General features: G+C 38.0%; 1 protein-coding gene across 2 annotated transcripts in view; it reads right to left on the minus strand.

Moving 5' to 3' along the window:
• Nucleotides 1–4,435, minus strand: part of nlgn2a (neuroligin 2a) — a 249,000-nt gene extending 244,565 nt beyond the window's left edge. Inside the window, exon 1 of one of the 2 annotated variants that reach the window (XM_008435581.3) lies at nt 3,482–4,435. The gene's annotated coding sequence lies outside the window, so the exon portion shown is untranslated. The remainder of the gene's footprint in view (nt 1–3,481) is intronic. The other variant, XM_008435578.3, reaches the window with a different exon arrangement.
• Nucleotides 4,436–25,928: the final 21,493 nt, after the last annotated feature.

Below are 25,928 nucleotides of genomic sequence, written 5' to 3' on the forward strand. Positions count from 1 at the left end.
GGTAAAATTATGACATCATGCTCTTCAAAATAGGAAAGACAAGCGAGCGAGCTGCATGTTAATCTTCATAAGAAGTCAGAAAATGGTGACAAGAACATTTTTACTCATCAAAGCTTAACTGTGACTATTTTTGTGAGCATGCTCGGTGAGCTGAATGGTAAAAAATAAATAAAAAAATCTCCATAGCAACCTTTTTTTTCCATACTTTGTACCGGGGATGTACAAAGTATCCCCGGTACTTTGTACATCCCCGGGGATACTTTTTGGCTTTCTGACTTTTTGACTTTTTGGCTTTCGGACATCTGTTGTGATCTGTTACAATGCGTAACCACGGAAACAATGTAATTGTTTTAACAAGTGGGACTAAATAACCCCTGAACTATGACCCCAAACCTCAGAGGAGATCTTCTCAATCGATTATAATGGGAGAGAATCTTATCCCCTACTCCAGCATCTCTCTGAACACGTTTCCAACCAAACGTAAAGATTTACAAAGAAGAAGCAAAAGCAAATGAGACGGATTAGCAATGCTTTCCAACAACTGCTGGTGTCATCAGGACGTTTTACTGGGGAATATCGTTTCTGCTGTTATCACATGCTAAAGTCTTCAGTCAGAGGCCTCTTGGGGATTGTTTGCAGACTGACTGCTACTGCGAATCACAGCGACTCTGAAAATGCTTAAAAAATAAGACCTATGACCGGATTTCATTTCCCTTAGGGAATTTAACTGAATTGAAATGATGCCCTTAAATAAAATTCACTGCCCCAGTTGGCTTTAGAAGTCACCCACTTAGTAAATAGAGTGTTATTGAATTGAACTGAATTGATTTAGACATCATTTGCCAAACACTTGTTCAGGAGCCAGTTAGTTCAATAAAATGTGAGCTTTTAGCTGGAAGCATTTCCTATTGTCAGATCTAAGATTGAGGAATAAATTGGTGAAAAAGCAGCTTAGCACCACTGTTAAGTACAGTAGAGGATCTGTGGTGCTGTGGGCCTATTTAAAGTTGGACCTAACTTAATTTTTCAGTGTGAAATTAAGCTACACATTCATTTTACATTGTTGCCAGGGGTGCCAGCAAACATTCCCCATTTAGTTTCTCCTGCCAGGCGGAAGAAATGAACAGCAGCCCCTCCCTGAGGACCCGCTCTCGGCGTCGCTAATTCATCCAAACAAGAATTTAATTTCTCCAACACTCATCCGTCACAATCCTCCAGATCTCTGCCTCTCTTCCAGACCAACCAGCTGTCACCTGCAAGTCCGCAGCAAACGAACGGGGCGGCAGGGCTGAGAGCAGCAGAGACGCTCAGGCCATTTACGGCGGTTTGGGTCGGTCGTTTCATCGCCCATCACGACGCCCGACTGCATCTGTTAGCTGCTTAGCAAACCGCCTGCAGCGCAGCAATCTCCTCAGATTCCCCTCCATCGATATCGGCTTCCATACCTGCAGGGACGGACGTCTCTGGGAGACTCTAGACCCCTAAAGTTCAGGAACTACGGCCGAGAATCAGAGCCACCTTAGATAGAACAGGAGGAGAACATTTCTGCCAAAACGCTCAAAAGGAAATTTCTGATCTTAAAAACTCAGAAAATTGGCTAGAAAAAAAAACTCAGAAATTTTGAGATTAAGCTCAGATATTTTCTGGAAGACATAAAAATGTCTAAGCTTGAAAAGTTGAACATTTGCTAGAAAAAATTAGAAATTTAAAGGATAATCTCAGAAATGTTCTAGGGAAAAATATTCAAAAATTTCTTTAAAAAGTTTCTTTAGACGTTGAGATGAATCTCATAAATTTTCCAAGAAAAAAAAAGAAAAAAATTGAGCTTGAAAATTAGAAAATTTCCTAGTAAAACCTTAGATTTTGAGGCAAATTTTTTTTTTTGTTTTGGAAATTTCTGATTTGAAAAGTCAAATGTTTGCAAGAACAAAAATCATAAAGTTTGAGACTAATCTCATAAATTTTTTAGAATTTGTTTTAAATTCTGAGTTTCAACAGTTTCAATTTTTTCTGACATTTCTGAGCGCAGTCTCACAATTTCATTTTATTTTCAATTTTTTTCTCTTTTCAAACTGAGATATTTCCATATTTTTCTGAAAATCTTTTTTTTTTTTTTTTTTTCAAAATTTCAGATTTTTTTTCACATGAATTTTAAACTTTTCAAGTTCAGAAATTTTCAGGTTTTTCTAGAAAAATTCTGAAATTATTCTAAAAAAGATTCTACCAAATTTTCATCTCTTCTTCCTCAGAAATTTCCCAGTTATTTCAAGAAAATTTCTGAGACTGACACAAAAATTTCTGAATATTTTCAATAAAATTTTGGACTTCTCAAGCTCACATTTCCATATTTTTTCCTGAAAATGTCTGAGATGAACTTACAAATTTTTCTGCCAAATTTTATTTGACATTTCAGGCTCATAAATTTCTTCATTTTCCTAGAAAATTTCTGAGATTTATCTACAAATTTCAGATTTATTTTTTTATATCAGATTTCTGACTTTCAAGCTCACAAATTTCTCCTTTTCTCTCAATTTTTGATATTAATCTCAGATATTTCTGTTTTTGTTTTTTTTAAACAAATTCTTAATTTTTCAAGCTCAAAAATGTAAAATTTTAATATCAAAATTTCTGCGATTTTTTTTTATTACATTTTTGACTTTTCGGGCTCACAAATTTCCCCATTTTTCCCCCAGAAAATCTGTGAGATTAATCTTAAAATCCCAGAGTTTTTTGGCAGTAATGTGCTCCTCTTTCTTTTTTTTCCGTCTGTCTACGTTGACCCTAATGACATCTGCTTTGAAAATGTTCCATCTCCTTCCATTAACGCCAGAGGAGCGGCTCCTCTCCGCTGGCTGCCAGAACACCCGCTCCAGAGCCGGGAACAGAGCTCTGCTTGTTCCGGCTCCGCTCCTCCATCCAGCAGGGCCCTGCAGATCCAAACGCAGCTCCCCCCAACCCCCCACCTCGTCCCCCACCTTCCTCCCTACAACAGCAGCCGCAGCATATAAATGCGCCCTATTCTTCTTGCAGTGTGTGCATTTATTTGTGTGTCATGTTCTCATGGCCGTGGCGTTTCCTGCAGGGTTCCTCTGAGTGGAAAACAGCAAATGAAGGCTTCGCTCGTATGAAGTTGAGGAATGATTCAGCTGTTGAAGGGAGGCTTTTGTGCATCTGTTCTCTTGTAAATGTTCCTCTGTTTACCCTGGATAGTTTGGGGTTGTTTTCTTTTGCTTCTTTTTGCAAACAATTACAGCAGACCACCATGATTTCTGCAAAGAATTGAGTGATGCAGGAAGGCACGCAGATGAGCTCAGCCTAATTAAAGGTACAGCAGATGCATTTTTTCCCCTCTAATTTATGGGGAATAGCTCACCTGCATGCTGCTTCCAATTCCCAAACCCCTAAGCGACTAGTTTCAGTCCAAAACTTGATACGTTTTTTGTGAAAACATGTAGAAATTCAGGTGTCAGTGTAAGCCTACCTGTTAATCTGTGAGCCACTGCTGCAGGTCTTCCTTCCTCTTCCACCACAAAAAAAAAAAAAAAGTCAAACAGCCAAAAAAAAAAAAAAAGTGCCTCATCCAAGATTAAAAAGAAAAAAAAACTGAAAAAAAAAACTGGAGGTAAACTAAAAATGCAACATCTAGGCTGCTCTTCCTCTCTCAATCCAGCTGCAGGTGGGACCCCATGGTAAAAACAGAAATGAACGGGTCTCTACAGATCGACTCGCTCCTCAGTGGATCCGCGTTTGATTTGATCTTTAAAACTAATCAGGAAGCACATTTAGCAGCTAAACTCCTGATTAGTAATGATGACATGTATAATTCCTGCCTCTGTGGGAAGCATCACCTGGGCTGAGCGGCGGTCTCAGCTGTCTGTCTGCGGCTGTAGCTCCCCGTTTTCAGTCACCGGCGGTAAATCCAAGGTAGTTTCCCGTCACAGCGGAGCTCCGGCGGAAGGCGTCGGCTTGTCGGAGCTCATCCAGGCGGACAATCTGTTTCCCGGCGCTCCGGTTGCTGCTGCTGCTGCTGCTTCTTCTGCTGCTGCTGCCGCTGAGGATGCCGCGACCGCTCCGGCTCCCGCGAACGAGCGGCGCGCTCCCGCCGCCGCGGTGTCACCCTGGCAACGCTTTCCTCTGACCTCAATACGGCCGCGTTTCCCGTCCGACGCGCGGCGGGTTTTTAACGGCGAGCACCGTTAACAGACCGGCCGCCTCGGTTTTTTATCTGAGGGCTGGGAGGGGGAAAAAATGTACAGCCGGCAGGGTTTTAGTTTTATTATTTTATAGCTTCTCTTTCCGCCATGCCTCCCTTCCTCTCCTCCACGCGCATCCATCTGCATCAGCGTGACGTCAGAGGACGTTTTAAAACACGCACGTTCATTTTTTTTTTCTTTTTTAGATTTTCCTTAGCTAGTTGTCTTGTACATTTAGCTACTTATGGGCTCAGTGAACATGGACAGCCATTTAATTAAAACATAAATAAATAGTGCTATTAAAAATGAATTAATAAATTTTTCATTAAATAAATAAACATTCCCGTGGAATAAAACATTTAAATATGAATGCTTATTTTCCCCCTCACGTTTTTTTTTATTTAAATTTTATTAATAAATATTCCATTAAATAAACAAATGTTCCCATAAAATAAAACAGAACATTTAAATATTCATGTTTTTTTCCACAATATTTATTTATTTATTTCAGGATTTCTTTTTTATTTAATTCAAGATTTATATTAAAGAAAATGAACATGTCAATTTAAGTGTTTTGTTTCTTGGGAACATTATTTATTTATTGGAGATGTGCCCCTGCAGTTCAACAAGTTGTTGTTGTTTTTTGTTTGTTTGTTTTTTCACCTTGAGATTACCACTACACTGTAAAACACTGTAAGTGGAGTTTAAACATTTATGCAAGCTCATTGCCTTAAAAAATGAAATTCTCCAAACTTAAAACGTTAGTATGTGTAATCTGTGCATCGTAAATTTACACAACTTCACTAAGTTGCTCATTTTGAGTTAGTTGCAATAAAAACAGTAACTTAATTCTACTGTAAAAACCTACGTTATGCTTACTGTTTTTTTAGGCAAACTCAAAAATTTTTAGTTTTCATTGAATTACCTGATTGAATAACATTAACTTGTGCAATTTTATACAGTGTAATTTAAGCTAACTTAATAAATCTGAGTATGTTGTAATTACTTGTACATTTTGTTTGCTTCAGTAAAACCATGAATGTCTTATTTTACAATTTCAGCAAGTAAGATCATAAATGTCACATAAATTTAACAAAAATTTAACAAAAAAATAAAATAGAATAAATGCTTTCAACTTGACGATTTTGGCCCCCAGGACATAAAGTTTGGACTGAGAATAGATAAATAAACATTTTCTACATTAAACCTGCATTATTAATGTCCTCAAATGGCTGACTGCAGCAGAACTTACTGATAAAACTACATGTTCACCTTTCAAAATATTAAAGTTTTACAGCACTTGTTAAAATTAAATATTCAACATTTTTCACAGTGATTTAATTTTTCATTTAGGAGATTTTTTTGAGTGCATATATAAGAAATTAGAACCTCTTATTGATATAAACGATGTCGGCAGCGGCCCAGGGCGGCATAAGACAGGAGGGCGGACATGCACAGGTTAAAAAAATGAAAAACGTTTCTGTCAGTTTCAGTTTAAATGTCTAAATATTCTGTGTTTTGAGCTTTGCACTGATTTTCATCCCACCCAAGGATTTAGAACATTTCTAGCATTTTAATTGAATAGCATGAATGCACAAAAGTGAAGAAAAGAAGACATAATCGCCTCCCAATACTGTAACTCTTTAACATATCCAGATTTTTATAGTGGGCCTCAGACTTCAGCAGCTTGCGCAATTATTAGTTTGATGTTTTTTCCCCCCTTTAAGGGATAATAACACTGTAACATCTATCATGCCCGAGTCCCAGATCTCATCAGCGCAGATGGTAATGGCAGCGTGGTGGCAACACCTGCTCCTCTGGATCCAGCACAGCCACATGTCTGTCTTATTACTGAGGCCGTAACACAGCCAAACATCTGCCTCAGTCACCATCCCGCCGCAGAGTCATGCATCCACGGTCAGTGGGCTCAGGCCTGCCAGGAAAACCCGGCTCACACCGCAAAACAAGCCAAAATCTGCAGTCAGCTCAGCCGAACGGAGGCTAATTTGATTTGTTACTTTTCCCAAATCTGGGAAACAAGTTGCTCCTTCAATCGTCTGAGGAAGGAAGATGAAGCGGAGAAGAAGAGGGGAGGAAATCTTCGACAAGGTGGCAACAAATCATCCATCCCATCTAGCCAAGGTTAGCAGATATGGGGCCTGTGTGTGTGTGTGTGTGTGTGTGTCGACATGTGCAGGAGGTGATGAAGTCCCGCTCTTGATAGTCCCTGTCCAGGTACCAGAGGTAATGGGCCCGACAGCTGAGCCCACATCAAGATATACTCATTTACCCGCACACCTCAGCTGCCCGTCCCTGATGGACAACACTGATAAAGTCTGGGCGAAAACACATGCATCACACACACACGAACGTGCGCACACACACGCGTACACGCATGCACACACACACACGGCGCGTTTAGTGACAGGAACCTGCAGCTTCACGGAGAACATGTGTTGCAATGTTTAGATATGTATTTCTCCTTCTAGAACTTTGTAAAAGCTTGTTTTGCTTGTTTATATGGAGGACTGAGAGTGACAAAATTATAATAATGACTTAAAAATGTATTAAGTGATATAACGTGTCCTTAAGTTATTAATATGCATAACTTTTTAGCGTTCATGTTTTTTTTACAACACAAAATTGACACAGTATTAAGAATTAAAGCATTGAGGAAGAATAAATGTTAAATTACACACCATAAAAAATGTTTGCCTGACGATAAATTGTCCCAGAAGTTATTTCTATGTCAATAATAATTATTGATGTTTTGAGACTGTTTTTAAGTAATATAATGCTACAATAACGCAAAAACACATTCTCAAAGATCAATAAACTTTAAGTACTAACGAGCATTTAACATTGGAACTGGAAGACATTTTAAAAATATTTAAAAAATAAAACAACATAAACAACAAACTGAATTGTGAAGTTTCTGTAAACGAAATTAAAAGATAAAGGGTATTTGAGACCAAAGCACTAGACTTAAGACTTTTATCATCCAGGTTTTTGTGGAAAGACGGAAAAGAGAAAAACAATAAATAATGCAAATGGAAATTGTTGCGTTTGTTTTAATTTATCGTGCAAGTAATTGATTTATTGCTCATTGCGACAGGCCTGTATACAATTGGGTGAAAATATATTCTTATGTTAAGTAACATGCTCTGTTAAATTAAATTACATTAAATACTTGATTTGATTCATTTATCTGATTTCTTTACAATTTCCATTCATTTGTAAGTATTTATCCATCTTAGGGAGGACTGAAAGTGCCAAAAATCACAAATGTTATCTAACTATATTAAAATGTGATTATTACAGTAATGTTTGGATTTTTCTTATATCTCTATTTTATGTTTATGCTTAATGCTGTCATCTTATTGTACGGAGCACCAAACTTTATACTGTTTAGCAATTGTAAAAATTAAGAACTTTTTTTTTTTAAATGGCCATGTTATTATTTTATGATGCTTTTTTTTTACAATAATGACAACTAACTCCTACCACATAAAACCTTATCAGCTATTTCAATATTCTAGTCTCAGTTTTTTACTGTAATTTAAAAAACGACGACAAGAAAATAGCTTTATCCACATTTTTCAGTTTTTATATTTGCTGCATTGTGGTTTCTGTGGGCACAATGCAGCACATTTCACCCAGCTGTGTTTCCATTGTTGCTGAGATGTTGCTGAGATTTCAATCAGGTTAATGTTCTGGGTACATTAGCCTTGACGTAAGTAAGCAAACTATATTTATGTAGCGCCTTTTACAGGTCTAAAACTACTAAGTGCTTTACCATAAAAACAAAAACAAAGAACACAGAAGATAACAGCAACAGCATATATAACTTTATGCCGCATAGAAATATTTACGCTGAATAAAGAAATTAGTATTTAGAGAATCAACACCTTCCACAATCTGGATGCCACCATTTTAAAACATTTAAAATGGTGGAATAAAAGATAGAATGTAGCAGCAGCGAAAGTGGAGAGATTCAATTTGAAGTAATGTGCTGCCGCTTTTGTGTTTTGGCTGAAAGCCTTTCTGCTCATTCTGATCTGAAGGGAGAAGGTCAAGATCCTTCTGATTCACCACACACACACAAAAAAAATGCTTTTACAACAATCAAGACATGAAGGTGAATTAAAAGCATGAATAATTATCTCTACTTTTGCTTTTGACACCAAAGTTCGACACTCAGAAATATTTCTCAGCTGAATAATCCACAAGAATGGCACTCACGAAAAGCAAGATTTCAGAAGTTTGATCTGCTTTTCAGTTCTCTGAGGTTGCTGTGGATAGGCGTAGCCCGGGATCACGTGGTGTTATTAGTGATTGTAGATCACCTGTTTGCTCACCTGGTGACTTCAGTGAGTGGGTGATAGGGGTGGTCTACACAGTAAAAATGCCAGTGTTGAATTAACACCCAAAAGTGTCTATATGTGTCCGAGTCAGTTGGTGTCAAATTCAACAATACAGAGTGTCACATTAACATTTACAACGGTGCTGGTGTTAAAATACATTAAAAGTAACACCAGTGTAGTGTTGATCACAAAACATAATGTGGTGTTAAAAAAAGTAAATAATTGACCCACAAGGGGTCAATATTAATCAAATCCAGTGAAAAATATTCAAAACAATACACAGAAAAGGAAAGTTTAACTTAAACCCATTTCAGTGTTATAGACCAATGGTAATTTAACAAAAAATGGGTGTCAAACTTTAAACACTTTCAAAAGTGTTACTTTAAGACCTGCTGACTTGGACACATATAGACACTTTCGGGTGTTAGTTCAACACTGGCATTTTTACTGTGTACTTTTTGCTGACCACTATGTTTTGTCTTTGATCACTGTTTAATTCTACGGATCCGTTTTTATGCTGCTTTTGGACACTGTTTGCCTTTTGATATTGACAATAAAATCATTGCAACTGCAGCTTTGATCAGCTAGCGCGTCAACAACCGCTCCCCTATTCAGCCGCTCAGCGACTTTGTTTGGCAGTCGCTAACCGAGGTAATAGTTTTACTCTTATCAGTCACTTTTGGCAGCAGTTTATGAAGAAGGACGATTTTAAAGTGTCACTGACTCGACAAAAACAAATAAGACCGTTAAAAAGATGAACTACTCTGATTTCATTCTGTTTACACAAAAGTTTTTAATTATAAAAAATTACTATTCACAGATTACTATAAACGCAGTGTCGCTGTTTTTGTCTGCAGTGACTGAGTCAGATGCCATCTTGTGATGTAATGAGGGTAAGCCAAAACGTAAACAACTAAAACTGAAAACACAGACGTGGAGGAAGTTTCCAGTTGTGAATAATTTTAATAATTAGAATAATAAGCTTGCTTTCTTTCTGCAGGCAACATGTGACATCAGCTGATAATTCCTCCAGTTTGTACAACAGAAATACTATACAGTTACACACTGGAAAAAAAACTAGTTGAACCAAGTTACTTTAATTCCTTCAATTGGTAACAAGTAATTCAATTAAGTTTATCCAACTCAATTCATCTTTTTAAATCATGTAATTGATCAGTGACACTTTAAAAATGTAACTGAAAGAGTAGATCTGAACATCATCAGTGTAGAAATGATGAGACAGATCAGAAATCTGCTAAAAAGAGGGAAAATATACAAAAGAAAGAGAATATGTCCTGAGGCTGAGCCCTGTGGTGCCCCACTGAAAGGTTAAACCATTCAAGAGCTACACCAGATCAGAAATACTAACAGAATAATAAACTACAGTGTCAAAGCAGGTGTGAGATGAATGAAGATTGAATGAGATGTAAAATATTTTCATCTTTTTTCAACTTTTCTCATTTCTGTGTTCCTCAAACACACCTCTGAAAAACCATTAATCACTCATAAATGCACCTGGGCATTTAATGTTTCGTGAAATAACAGCTAAATTCAGCGTTGCAGCCGTCAAATGATTTGTTTGCTTGGAGGTGTTTGCAATAATAAGCCTTTGCATTCTCATAAAGCCATTAACCTTTCTGTCTGAGGGACACAGAGAACCCATAAAGCCCATTTTCTCTCTGCCTAATTTACTTCCCTGCAATCCAATTCAGGGCTGAACAACACAGTGTCCTGGTGATGAAAACACACGGCTGCAGATAAATAAGCACATATTCCCTCTGTGGGAAAATGACAGAGCAGGAAGTTGCCAGGTTTGAACAGAGCCACTTTTAAACCAGTCAAAAACTTCCACTTTCATCCAAACATAGCAGCATAAGCTCTTAATCTTGTTTCTTTGTTATTGCTCACATAGTTAGCAGTCGGCGTAAATAGTTGCACCTTCCATAGATGACGGCGTTTATAAAAGGCAGGAGAGACAACCGTTTAATCTCCTTTTCATTGAAGTGCTAAGAAAAGAAATATCAGAATATGACGACGACATTGCTCCTTTTAGATAAAATAATTCCCCTTTCATGCTTTGAAGTTTAAGCCTCCTCCTCAGTCTGAGTAAATAATCCCGCTCCTTTACCTGCTGGAGATAATCTGGGATGCAAGAGACAGACCTTGATACCAGGAGGTAAAGAGCGCAACAGGAGACCAGCTACTGATCTGAGTGACAGCTGGAAACAGAGAAAGGAAGAAATGTGAAGCTGAAAGTAATTTGGGAAGTATTACAGAGAAAGGAGGTGGAAATTCAGAGGTTTAAAGGTACGAACGCGGAGTCAGAGTCGAACGGCGGATAGATGATCGCTCCCGCAGGAGCGTGAAGCTGCAGCTGCTGGACGGGTTTTATACATTTATTTTCCTCCAGAAAGAGCCGCACAAATTAACCTCGTGCAAAAATGTTTATTCAATCATCGAAGCTGACAAAAATAGTCAAATCTACTGAACTTTTTTCTCATTTTGTCATCTTATAGCCACAAACTCTGGTTTATTTTATTGAGATTTATACAACAAACCAGCATAAAGAAGAGGATTAATGTTGTAAGAAAAAAAATAAACAGTTTTAAAAAGTTTAGGCTTTTAGTCCAGATTTGTGATGCATAGAAGCTGAACGCTGCTCCTCCATGTTTGGTTCTGGTTTGGAAGACAGATACAACAGCAAATGTTTACATTTACTTTAGTAACTTTTGGGGATGAAAAAGTACTTTTGACACCACTGTATACGTTTTATTTTTACTTCAACACTATTATTATGAACTATTTCTACTCTTACTTGAGTAAATTTTCTAGATAATCTATCTAATGCACAACATCAGCAAACAAACATTTTAATCCAAAATCTGAGGGACACAGACACCAACAGTTTATGTTGGAGTGAGACCTCTTGTTTGTACACAATCTTTGTTTTTCATAAAGTTATTTTTTTATCTGCTGAGCCATTTGAATACGAATAAAATACAATAAACTGTTGTACATGTTGTCACTGTTTTTTTACACAGTATTACATTTTATGTAACGTTTCTTCAAATAAAGCTGAGGGGAAGAAAAAGAAACGGCCATTTTGGCAGGTAGTTGCTATGACGACAATAAACAAGCCACAAGCTTAGAAAAAAAAACGTTTTATGTAAAGTATTTAAAAACACATTTTCTTCTGCCTGAATCCATTTTATTATTTGTAGGTTTTTATATAGTAGTATTTTAAATGCCAGATTTGCGTGTTACTTTTCAGTTTGAGACATTATTTAAAAAAATATTCTATCAGATTATGTGATCAGTTGCTGTTTTTACCCTTGAGTAATTTCTTGCAAAGCTGCTTTTCACTTTTACATGAGTAAAAGTGAGTTGAAGTAAATATTTAGAAGCTTGTGGATTATTTTCCTCTCCCTGCCTGAAACCACCGTCCAACCGGCAGCCGCTCTTCATCCACTCGTCGCCAGATTGTTGGTTCAGCCAAAAGTGTTGGATCACGATCTTTGGTAGCTTCTAATTGTTCGCTATAAGCTTTTGACACTCGTGTTGTTTTTGTTAATTGGGCTCATCCCGGCCTCCCTGCGCCGCCGGGTGATTACATGCCCACCTGCCTCTCTGCGTGCCGGGCTAATCAGTCTTCCAGTATCCCCTCTCTCTCCGCTTCTCCAGCCGCCAGGCTTTATGGAGGAACTCTCTGTTTTTTTCATCCCCACACAGCAAACCGTCTGATTCATCATGAGTCTTCTAGCTCTTCATTAGTTGACTGAGTCGTTCTCACGACGTCACAATTATTGAGACTCGTTTCTATCTGCACTTTTCTCCATTACCCTTTAGATCGTTGCTCTTAGTTATTGTTTAATTTATAGCCACATTTATATTTTAATGTTAAAACAATTTCAAATGTTTTATTTGTCCTGAGATTAATCAAAAAAAATTTTTTTTTTCTTTTAGCAAATTAAAAAATGTTCAAACTTATACATTTCCACGTTTTTTCAAGCAAATGTCTAAGATCTGAGGGGGGTGGGGGGTTAGGAAATCTTTATGCATTTCCAAGTTTTTTCAAGCAGATTTCTGAAATTAATCAAACAAAATTAAAAGTATTTTTCTAGCAAATTTTGAACTTTTCAAACTTTTTTTTTATTTTATTTTTTTTAGAAAATGTCTAAGAATAATCTCAAAATCTTTGAGTTATTTTTGGTAAATTTCTGACTTTTTGAGCGTAGAAATTTCCAAGTGTTTTTCTACAAAATTTTAATCAAAACATTTTTTTAGTTTCTAGATAGAAGTTTACTTCTTTACTTTTGTCATGATCCGTGTTTCTGTGTGTTTATTTTTGAGTTTTTCTGTGTGATCCTGTTCCCTGTGAGTCCTGTCTCTTCGTCTTCCCCGTTGATTGTCTCCCAGGTGTGTCTCGTTCCCTTGATTACCCCATGTGTATTTAGTCTCACCTGTTGTCTGTGTTCTTCGTTGGGTCCTTGTCAATTGTCTATTGTCAAGCATCTGTCTGTCGTCCCAGTAGAACTGGTTAAGTCTTGAGAACTGGTTAAGTCTTGAGAACTGGTTAAGTCTTGTGTCGGTGTCAGCTCCAGTTCTTCAGTCTTTTGTTTTCAGTGCTACCAGCGATTAGCTGTGTGCTTGTCCGTCTGCCGTGCTGCCTGTTTTCCTGGACTGTTTATGAGCTTTATTATTATCATTAAAACCATCTTCATCATCTTACCTGGGTCTCAGCGCCATTCTCACCACCACCAACCACACCATAAGACAAATTTTTTTTGTTTTTCTACTTACAATGCCCCAAATACACCTTTGTAGAAATACGTTTAACACCTAACATTTCTAAAGAATAAATGTATAAAGCAGAATCGATTGAAGACTTTAAATGCAGGAAGCAGCTTAAAACCACAAAGAGTCGGTGGATTTGTATCAGGAACAATAGAAACCTTTTGGGTTTTTTTACTCATCCATCATCTTATCTCTACTTTTGCTCTCCTGAAATCCCTCCACCATCTTTCCTTTGCTTCATTTTTCACCTCAACAGCCACATATACCTATTTTTGTTGTTGTTGTTTGCTTGCTTGGCTCTTTCCCAGACTCCCTCAGAAATCCTCCTCTCTGCTCTGTCAGGACGGTTAAGTCCGCTCCCTCCATTCTCTTCTCCCTTATCTTTGCTCTTCAGAGCAGCTTCTGCCTCGTGGGGTCGAGGATGGGATCCCTCCTCTCACATCTGAAGCAGCGGGGAGCCTTCGCAGATTAGCTGCAGATGCTGAGGTTCCCATCGCATCCCACACACATTCAGCCATTTAACTGGAGCAACATCTGCTTTTAGCGCACCCATCTGAGCATTGGGGAAGCCTTTATATTCACGACTCAGCTGATTGCAGAGCCACATGTCCCGTCAGTGCGTACTGTGGATATTTGAGATAAAGTTCTTCCTCTGAATTAAATTTTTTTTAATGAATTTCTAATGTTTGTTACTGGTCTGGGTTTAAATACTCGTTTATAATCATTATTAACATGTTAATTAGGCTGAAATCCTTTTTTTAAATTATTTTGGTGCCACTTTACAATAAGACTCCCCTTATAGATGTTTAATAAATAATAGCTCATAGGTATGTTATTAATTTATCTCTAAATACTTTAGAAATCATGAATAACTGTTTATTATGCATTAATTAAGGGCAAGAAGGAGACACAATCTACCAGTTTCCTGCCAAATAGTGAACCAAGTCTGGTGACACATTTATACATTTTTGCTATGCTAAACATTTTAGGCTACCTTTTTAGAAGACAGTCTCTTTCTCACAATTAAAGCATAATAAACAGTTATTAATGATTTATAAAGCTGACTGGACAGCATAGTTAAACTATTTATTAGCCATCTATAACTGATACAGCTAATATTGAACCACTTTACAATAAGGATCCTCCCATAAATGTCCAATAAATAGTTAGTAGATATATTATTAAGTCATCTAAACGCTTTATAAATCACAAATAACTGTTTATTATGCATTAATTAAGGGTGAGAAGGAAACAAAATCTAATGATTTCTACCCAAAAAGTGAACTAAGTCTCTTCACTTAGATACATATCTTATCTATATTTGCTAGGCTAGAAATTTTAGACTACCTTGTTAACAGATAGTCTCTTTCTCACGCTTAATTAATGCAAAAATAAACAGTTATTAATTATTTATAGATTAATGTAAAGCGTATCGATAACTTTTAATTATCCACCTATAAAGGGAGTCATATTGTAAAGTGGTACCATTATTTTTTTTATTTTTTGCCGTGGTTGTGCATGCTATTATTTACATTCAATCACAATCTGACTTTATATGAACGATTTGTGATCCCAAAGCGAACCGCATGTGCAGAAGAAGAACGTTGACATCACACAGTGTCACATTGTTTATGGAAACAATAATGGACATCGATTTTAAAATGTATTCAGCAATAAAAGTAGTAAAAGTTGAAAGTATCATCAAAAAGGTTTTTCAACGACGAAGCAAGCTGATAAAAACAAAACACAATTAATAGCGATTTCCTTCTGCAGAGAAGTTTGTTTGGGTGCCAGTCAGAACTGAGAGTGGTGGGTTTGTGACGTGATGCTCTTCAGTGGCACAAACTTCTTTCATAATTTCATCATTACAAATGAACATCTGTATTTAGACGACATAAGAACAAACCTGTTGGATTAATTTCATTCTCAAAGTTCTTCATGAGTTTCCATCCAAGTAATTATCTGGTTATTACAGGAACTAAAGCGGCTGTTATTTAAAGGCACATTCCCACAGATGCAGAGTAATTAGCCAACCAATCTCGGGTTTCTTCCAGAGATGATTATGTTAGTAATGATAATTGTCTTATTCCTGGTGGAACCGGCTAAACTGAAATAATGACTTTCGCTGGGAAATAAAACATTGTGATGAGCCACAGCGATGCGTGTGAAATCAGCACTTTGCCTCTAATAAACGCGGAGGCGCAAACACCAGTGTGAGCTGAGCTGTCCTGCAGGCACGACTATGTGTTCCTCTGCACACTCCATTATGAATAATAAGCAGAAAAGAGACACAATTTTACAGGTTATTAGGCAGGCTCATCCTTGCCTGACATTTTGCTGGGTGTAATCCGTTTTGATGTATTTAATTCGCGCGCCGTTCGCATTCCAGTCGTGTTTGTTGCAGCTCGCTGCGAGCGAAAGAACGAATGGAGACGCAGCAAAACAAGTGAGGGTGGATCAACATAATTAGAGCGGGGGGAGGGGGGTCTCCTGTGGGAAGTTAATCCAGGTGGCAGACATCTCCACAATCTCCGTCATGGGGAACGTCTATGTTCCAGATGGATGGCATTCATCCTAAAGCAATTGTTTGCTCATTGTGTGTAGAACAAAATCATTAGATTAGGTGATTAGAAACCCTAATGTTCGCTTGTGGATAAAATGGATCCGAATGAGAATTAAAACGAAAGTGCAGAATGAGCGCGCAAAGGCTTTCTGGGGAACCGAGTGAAAGGATAAGCAGTGGGATGATGTTAAAGTGAATATTTGAACATTTCAGACACAGAGCAGGCTGCAGAGAATGAGGACTTTCTCAGGTTTAAAGAGCCTCTCTGTTGGGTCTAGTGCCATCTAGTGGGCTAAGTTAGAAACTACAGTTTTTTGTAGAAGTCACAGTTAAAAGGGAAGTGTTATGTAAAAGTGAGAGTTTTTTTTAGCTTTATGTCATGTTATAATGTTTTTCTCTCATCAGAAACGTATTTGGAGAGTTGTGGATTTGAGTCGATTCTTTCATGAATGTTTGAGAAATACTTTAATCTCCATGGCAACCATTCAGCTGTAAAAAATTGCTGTTTGCACCTAGCTCCACCTTCGAGGAGCTGGAATTTCCAAGCTTTAGAGCAGTGGTTCTTAACCTTTTTTGAGGTACCGAACCCCCCAGTTTCATATGCGCATTCACCGAACCCTTCTTATCCTTTCCCCCCTGCCCCCTACCCTGAAGACACACAAAATACTTTGCGGTATTCTGATTTAGTAATGTAATTATGTTAGCTGTGTAACCACCCCCACGCCACTAGATGCAGTAGCAACCCCGAAAAGATGCGACTAAGGAGCAGATTCAGACTGTAGAATTTGGTAAAAACTGTGAGCTTTGCTGAAGTAATTAAAGACACAAGTTCAAATCCATGCTGAGAGTGGAACTCCTTCAATCAGGGCTCCTCCGCAGCTCTTATTGGCTAAGCAATGTAACGTGATCCTCTGCAGCAAGTGATGGCAAAGCGGCGCGTCATCACGACTTTACACAAGTGTGTCTTTACCTCCGCGGCAGAGGCTCCGCCAAACCCCTGAGACTGACTCATCGAACCCCTGGGGTTCGATCGAACCCAGGTTAAGAACCACTGCATTAGAGCTTCTTCCTCACAGAGCATCCCTCCATCACTCAGCTTCTTCAGACTAGCAGGTAGCATTTAGCAAACACCTCCTGAACTCATTACCTGAGCTGCTTCTCAGTGCAACGCTGGTGTAAACGTTGTTAAAGGGTTTATAGAGGAGCCATGTTGTGATGACTTCCTGAAGGCGGCGTTTCAGAAAGAGCAGGAGCTTCTTAAAGAGACAGAGCCCCAATTTCAAGGTGTTGAAATTTCTTTTATATGCACCATTTTTATAACGACTGAAAGTAACAGTTACAATTCTTCAGATCTTGGCATGATGTGTTTTTGAGATCTCTCAGCGCACATCATGCTTTCAGATTAGTTATGTTTTGGTAAGTTCATGATTTCACAATTGAGGTAATAACTTTATATATATATATATATATATATATATATATATATATATATATATATATATATATATATATATATATATATATATAAAAGGACCAAGTTGGCTTGGGAAGGTTTTTCCCCTATTCATTTAAATCATCTGTTGAAAAGGTTTTATTGTATTTACAAAGATAGTCTTTGTCTATTTATAACGTTTGCCTAATGATGTGATCTTAAAAGGTGAAAAAACACACATACGTAAATGTTCAAGAGGAGAAAATACTTTTTTTCAAATGTGTAAAAGGATGTAGTGTACATAAAAGTACAGTGAAAAAGACGTTTCTTGGCTGTGAGGCTGAATTAGGTATTACTTTTGTATATCCACAAATGGTGGTTCAGGTAAGAAATTATCTGCTTTTGTCTCATAAATGGTTTCCTATACAGTCCGACCCAGAAATGTCCCACTTTCGGATATCTGCTCCTTTTCTTTTCGCCACAATTATTTAAAATGATTTCTATCTCATCTTTTTTTCCCCCCACTTTCCACGTCTGTAGGAAATACATTTACAGAAAATCGTTCTCTGTGTGTGTGCAAGACTGCATTGATTTAAAGGAAAGAATAACTCTCCTTGCTGCTGTTGTCCTTGAGTAACACTAAAAAGATTATGAAGTTTTACTATACTTAAGAGCGGTATCTGTGGAAAGCTGTAAAAATGTAATTTTCCAACACAGCAGAGGGCCGCAGCGAGGAACTACTTGATGTAATTCGACTAAACAAGAACTTCAGAGTGTTTCACAAGCTCATGACTCTTTTCCTGCAGTCCAAATGGAGGTTTCTTTAGCTGAATTTAAATATTGTTTCAGCTCCATTTATGGAGCACTACTCATCAGAAAACTTCATGAAAGATTCCGTTTTTGAAAAAGTAAAGAGCTTGTTAAGTTCAGATTGAGTATCAGGATTTGAGGGAGAGAGAGGGAAGCTAGCATAACTAGATAACAAAGTCCAATGGTGTTACATTCCACAGGTGGTTAGTAAAAATAAGGAGAGAGAGAGAAAGAGAGGGAAGGAAGAAGATCTGCTACGCTAGCCTGACTTTGATAACCTTAATATGTCTAGTGCTGCAGAATTTGGTGAGTTTTGGTTCTGTTAAAAAAAAAGGCGACGTACAAACCAATTCATCAGTAGAGCAGGTGTTTAAATTAGCTAATCTACCACCGCTGTGGTCAGATGATCAGTTAGTAATAATCACAAAATAAATTTAAAAAAAAACACGTAAAACCTGAAAACATGCTTCCGGAGCGGATTGACTGTCCTGCTCTTCTTTGTGTGGGGAAATGTTTGCGTTTCTTTCGGTGTCGAATCCTGATACACCAGTGGAGCTGTTGTCAGTCGGTTGCTATGGTAACGGGTCTGCACGTAGCGCAGCCGACGCAAAGAGAGAGAAAAAGTAGGAATACTTTTGAGTTATTCTTCAATGTTTTTTTTTTCCCTCTGTTGTGACGCACTGAGCTGAATTAATAATACCTCCATATCCAGGTTTCATTTAGTTAACGGAGCTGGTCTGCCTGTTCTTAGGCTATGGAAGGCATGTCATGTGTGAAGTTTCCAGATTTAAACAGTAACAAGCAGCATGTCAAAATGGGTGGCAAAAAAACAGTAGCTTTGCTTTGTGAGAGCCTCTGAAGAAAAAAGAGAAAATTACGTTCCTTTCAAGTAAAATATGCATGTACCCTAAAACCATGGTTTTAAAATTAACCAGCAGTGTTGGATTTGCCTGTCTTTATTTCTACTGCGCTACAAATTGCTCTTTTTTTCCCCCCTCCCTTCCATCTGGCTGTCTGAGCAGAGCTAAACCAAATAAGAAATCAGCAGGCTGGATTCACCGACGCATGCATTGTTAAGATGTTGCTCTGATGCTTCTTTTAAGCAGGAAGAATAAAAACATCCCCCATTTTCAGCCTCCCTCTGCGTGTACGACAAGCCATGAGGCTCCCGTTGCGCTTTCCCTTCTCTTTTTCAAGCAAATAAGAACGAAAAGTAGTTGTACCCTGAAGAAGCCAATATTTATATTCCTCCCTGCTAATTGGTGCTGTCCAGCGCCTCGGTGGACAGCGGGGCTTAACTTCCAATCACAAGTCTTCCTCCTTCCAGCCAAACCAAAGCCAGACCTGTTAATTAACTCCTCTGATGGATCTCAGGCTGATGTGGAGGGGAAGGGGGGGTGCGGGGATGCTGCTCACCTTTTTAGCCGACATTTGCCTCGTTAGAATATTAAAAGCTTCATCATATCGAACCTACGGGCACAAACATCCATCTCGTTCGCTGTCTTTTCTCGTCCTCGCTGCCTTGAATCTACCTCCTGGCAGTGGCCTGTCCATCACGGGCGGCGCCGCCGCGGAATGGCAAAGCATTGCTGGGAAAACAAGCATTCAGAAGGGGACTCATTAGAGGTGTGAAAACGCGCTCACGAAGGCCTGAAGATCGGAAAGAATAAACGAGGTGAGGTGAAAGAGACCTGACGACCTGAGTCACGCCACTGCCTCCCGGTGATGAGAGCTTCGTGTTGCATAACAACTCCGATTGAGAAGGTTTTTCATCGAACACAAAATTAGAGCAAAACTTGATCAACACTGGGAATGTCTGCTCTAGATCGGAGGGGGTGTCCAAACTTTTTACACCGAGGACCAAAATCCGAGTTGAATGCCTCAAAATGAGCTTTTTCTCTGCTGTGAGTGGTTCTCATGTGACGTCACACATCTGGGAACTTTGTAACTCCGCGGTTGCTATGGAGTTGCTATGACAACAATAAAGAAGCCACGAACTAGCTTTTACTTTGTTCCTAACTTACAAACAATATTACATTAACTTTAAAACACTAAAACTAATACTCGATTAGTTTTTGAGTACTCTATTCACTTCTGTGTAATACTAAGATAAATATCAGTACGTGGCTATTAGCTAAGCTAATTTTGCTGAACTAGCAAAATTAGCTTAGCTAATTTTATCCGCTACCTAGGATGGACATGTCGTGTATGTTAGTATGTGTTACTCTGCCAGTCACCACATTGTTATTAAATTAGCGTTATGGTGTTTATTCTTGGTCCTAAACTCAAAAAGTTACACAAAATAAAGTTTTCAGTTTCTTCTGCAACATTGTCAAAGACTACGAGTCAAGAATAACAGATTTATTTCACCAGACTGCTGATGGTGATACACAAATTAAAACGTTATTCAAATGGAAAACGTTAACAACACAATCATGTTCTTGTAACCTGGAATCCGTCTAAACTGGTTTACAGAGTCGTTCAGTATGGAAACCAGGTTAGAAGTTTTCATTAAAATGTTTTCTATTTTGTTACAATTAGAATTGTTTTTGCATTTTTCATAATAAAAAGAGATTTAAAAAATTGTGACACGTCTATCTTAAACAACAAATTAAAAATCCCTCCCACCCCAAAAACCCCAAATGAAAGATGAAAACATAAAGTTAAAACTGGAGACATTTTGCTTCATTTTAATTTTTTTAACCAACTAACTTGACTTGGAACTGAATTACTAAACTAAACCAAAAACATGGCCTGTACTGATAATAAAAGGAACATTTCTCAAAGCTAAATGAGGCTCATTAACGTGATTTTAACTTTGTTTGGATATCAGCAAAGAAACGCAGAAGTAAACATCTGAGTAAAGTTGTTTTGTTGCTGCATTTTCCTACCGAAACTCTCCTTTAGAATATAAATACTGTATACGCTGTAAATATATAAACACAATTCGATTGAATATGTGAGTAAACAAAAGCATTCCTCCACAAACCCAATGGGTAACCAAACCGTCTGTGTTGATGAGTCCCTCAAACTAGGATATATTTCGGCCTAACGGCTAAATCCTTCCCATTTGCATCAATCTGCTTTGAAGAGAGATGCAGATGAGCTAACGAGTGTGCTAATTATACTCGCCTGCTGTATCTGCTGCTTTGTGTGCATAACTGAGTGCGTCTCCGTGGGTATTAGACACTGTAAGCAAGTGCATGGCTGAGTGTTTGCTGCTGTATAAACAACTAGACAGTAAAGAAAAAGGACGACCTAATATCTTTTGAATTGATTCATCGTTTGTATAGGCTATAAAAAGAATTACTTTGGTATTTGAAACTGTTTGGTTTCCTACCAAAAATGATCATGTTGCTCAAGATGTTTGAACTGGAACAGAATTCTGTGGTTTGGTTTATTTGCTATTTATTTTTTTATTATGTTTTGGGAGGAAGTAGTGTCGAGTAGCAAAGTGTAGCCAGTATCTTGCCTTCAGTAGACGCCACTCGGAGTAAATTAAATTTAGAGAATCAGTAAGAAAATTCTCATGAGGGAGTCAAACTGATAGCTACTTTGGCTTAATCCACACGGAGACTGTTTTAGGTTTTTACCGGAAAAGTTTTTTGTTGTTTAGACGGTTCATCTGCAGAGATGGAAGACGATTAGGGCCACTGAAAAACAAAAAATAATTCAGATTTCTTTTTTTCTCAGAATACTGACCTTAATCAGAGAGTTACCACATTGATCTCAGAATTCTGAATTTTAAAAAAAAAAAATCAGAATTCTGACTTTTTTCATCAGATTTTGACTTATCTTTTATATCTGATTTGACTGTTTTCTCTCAGAATTCTCATTTTTCTGAGAATTCTCATTTTTTTTCTTGGAATTCTGACTTTTTCCTCAGAATTCTGACTTTGATCTTAGAATTTTGACTTTTTTGTCAGAATTCTGACTTTGATCTTAGAATTCTGACATTGATCTCAGAATTCTGACTTTGATCTCAGAATTCGGACTTTGATCTCAGAATTCTCACTTTTTCTCAGAATTTTGAGATTAAAGATACAATTCTAAGAAAAAAACTCAATCTTGTATGTTTTGGATCAGTTTGTAAATGAATAAATGAACTGAAGTCAAAGGGCTGTGTCATAATTGCTCCTCTGAAATAGAGAAAAATAACCCTTTAATTAGCCGACCCGCGCCCAAATCGGCTGCGGGTCGGGTCGAGCGTGTCACTCTTCCAGCCAGCGTAACGTCGGTGACTGGTTTTGTCTCTCTTGGCAAACAATGGCCTGGACTCCAAGACTAGATGCCACTCGACAAAACATGCCTCTTCTCTCTCTGCTGTTCTTTGCTGAAAGCGATGTAATGACACAGAGGCGTGACACAGAAAGCCCAGACATTGTCCGCACATTCTGCGACCAAACATCTCCAAGACGTGAAATCACCCGAAAAGATAAATAGCTGTCTGAGTCTGCGGCTCTCTCAGAGCGAGCTGAAGGCAGCGAAAACCTGCGACCATCAAAACACATCAAGGTTAAGGGAGGATTTTTAGACACACTGGCCCCTTTTAAGGACCGGTGGAAGGGAGCAGGGGAGGCTTTCAGCGCTGAAAAGACTCCTTGCTCGGAGGAATAGCAGACCTGATTTCCTGGATCTCTGAGTGCCACAGCAGAGGAAATGGATGACACTTCTGACATTTCCGACAGTAATACAGTGCAGGCCTCCCATTTCAGACAGCATCACTCAAGGTACAGCTTGTTTCTTGAAATAATAACGTCTTCGGGGTCTTGCTGTGGTGTTTCAATCTTTCTTGTTACCTGCAGAGGGAAAAACAAAGTCGCAGCTTTATTTCCATGCTGAAGAGGCAGCCAGCTTCCACTTTATTTGTTTTCGACTGAGAAGAAATCTATACCGCTAACAAGGCAGGAAAATTGGATCAAAACAACTCTGTATTATAATAATGTTATACAATATATTGAAAGAAAGTGTGAATCCTGGTGTGTATATATGGTTGATATGTGCTGAAATAGATGAAAAGGAAGCAAAAACCTGTTTCTGAATGGATACAACAGAGAAAGTATGAAATTATTTATTTAGAGGCAGTGGATATAAAACTGCAGGATTTTCTGTAGCTTACTTTTCATCTATTATTTTAAGCTTTTGCACATTGGGCAGTTCAATTCTGGTGTAAGCACTCGTATATTTCTTCTGCTTTTGCTTTTTTTTGGTCACACTTGTATGTTTTTTTTTTTCTTCAAATTATTATTTCATTTATCAGTTGAAAATCACTGCTTAAACTGCTTAAATCGCTCCTAAACCAGCAACAACTGGTCAAGAGTTGGTAATAACTAGCAACAAGTCTTTAAATGGAGGAATTTGGTACACTGTTTGCAGAATTGCTCTAAATCAGCTTAAATAAATGAGATAAACAAACAGTATAGGGGCTCTATTGTGGAAAATTCACATTCACATTGTACCTCCATTTTAGTCTCAGCTGCTTCTAAAAGCATCTAAAAGTGCTTTTAAAAAAACTCTGCTGTTTTTTAGTGTCTGGAAAATGACAAAAACTTCCCAATTGTTGTCACATGTTACCTAGCAACCAAGGCTAAGCCCAGTCTGTCACCCAGCAACCCAAGCTGAGTTCCAGCACGTTTGGTCAGCTGGTTTGACCGCTCTATGTGCTGTACAATGGCTGCTGGAAAAGACAAGTGTTTTGTTGTTGACTTACCATCCAGAAACTGCATTCTTGTTGGTTGTGCGGGAGGCTCTACTTCTGCTTTTCAAAGACGTACGGTTGCATAATTGTGCATCTGTTGGCAGTCATTACTTTCATGTGCGAGGCTAAACATCAAGTTGGGGGGCGTGGCCAGCATCAGATAATTTGCATAAAAGTGACAGAGCTCTGAAACAGCTAATTCTGAAAGGAGTTCAACATATAGGCAGAACTAACCAGGTGAAATCTCATTATTCAAGAATGATTTTGTGCAACAAAATATAATAAACATGTTTTGTGTAGGCCAATAACCTGTCCATAATAAGTTAACTTTAAGGTTGTGGGATGACCCCAACCTCACCAAGACTAGGAATATATCAACTATTCCTCAATTTTGAGTCAGTGCAAAAAAAAAAAAAAAAAACATAAATAAAATTAAGTAATCTCCACATTTCTGCTGATAAAAGCTGTGAAATATTAAGTCACAATCAACTCCAGTTCTTTTAAAACTTCACCCTGAAAAAGAATTGAAATTTATGTTTACATTTTTACCACTGGTGTGTGTAGTTCATCCGTTTTCCTAAACAAAAGTGAGGATTAATAACAACATTCTGTGTCTTTTTTTCCCCCTCAAGTCTTGTATGTGTCCGTGATGCGAAGCTCGATCACTGGAAGACAGGCCAAACGATCTGAGGAGATTGGACACGTAGATGCAGACACCTCGGCTCAAACACTCTGGAGTCACTGGAGAGCCGGGAGGAAGACAGACGGCCGGGCGATCTGAAGTGAGATGGATGGATGCTCTTGAAGGAATCTCCCTGAACACGGCTGCAGAGATTTCACATAATTTGCTACGTGTCTCTGGAAGCAAGATGTAAAAATCATGTTTTATTGCCGTCCTTGTGGTCCCTCCTGACCCGAACTGAACGAAACGGACCTGAGAGTGGCCAACCACCCAATGCCAAACACAATCTCCATTTAACAAGACCTGCCTGACAACAGGTCCAACGCACAGTCGGCTACGACAGCTTGCGACTCATACGGCTTAAATTTAATTAGCAACATGGTCATTAAAATGTGTTAATTGCATGCATTGTGGTAATTCTGTGTCAAAGTCAGCAAAGGACGAGGCTTGATGGGAACTGTGGTTTAGTGGCTCCAGTAATGCAGTGTGACCCGCTGTAATTTCAATATGATAATTGGAAGGAGTCCCTCTTCCCCCTTCATGCTCAAAGGCTAAAACTTCCCCATGAGGAAGAAATATACTGTAGCTCCCCCTGTTGGAGGGAACTCAGCTGGGCTTCAAGCTTTGTAGGTACTTCTACAAAAATATCAACATTTTAAATCCACTTTATTAGGGATTTAAGTGTTGCACTTAATTACAGCACTGTGTGGAATGGATCAGAGAATACAAATGTGCATAAAAACTCCTGTATTTGACCCGTTTATCGAAACAATAAAAGTATTTTAGATACCATTTACACTTCAAAAATGTTGTTGAATGTTACTAAGAATAACTTAAAATCGAATAAAGCTGTGTAATCATTAAACTATAGAGTTTTAGAAAATATATTTTCTCCATCATTAGATTTCAACATTGGTAGATGTTTACAAATGTTAAAAACTGCTTTTACTGTGTATTCTGTTTTTTTGTTGTTGTTGTTGTTGTTGTTTTGGTTTCTGCAGCTGTTTATTCCTTTGTGTATTTGTGTTTATTATCAGTATTTTATTTGGTATAATTTTATATTTATTTTCCTCTTTTAAATATTTTTATTTTGTTTGTTTTTTTTACATAGTTTTTTTTTTCAGCTTTCAGTTTGGAAGTGTATAGGTTTAGAACAATATATGTATACACAATCTTTATTTGAAAGGCTAAATAAAAAACTATTTTCTATTCAAGAACAGGATCTTAGTTTCACCCTGGGCGTTGAAACTGTGGAATCTGAGCCGCCATTTTGGCTCACATGACAGCACCTAGTGCCGTTGCGTTTGCTTGCTTATTAGATGGATTTGGTAAGTAAGAGTTGGCATCAGAAAATTGTTAAAATTATAAGTAAAATATCTCATAGTAAGCTTT

The sequence above is a fragment of the Poecilia reticulata genome, chromosome 18 (assembly GCF_904066995.2).
Source record: "Poecilia reticulata chromosome 18, P_reticulata-male-v2, whole genome shotgun sequence".
In the NCBI taxonomy this organism is placed as follows: Eukaryota; Metazoa; Chordata; class Actinopteri; order Cyprinodontiformes; family Poeciliidae; genus Poecilia; species Poecilia reticulata.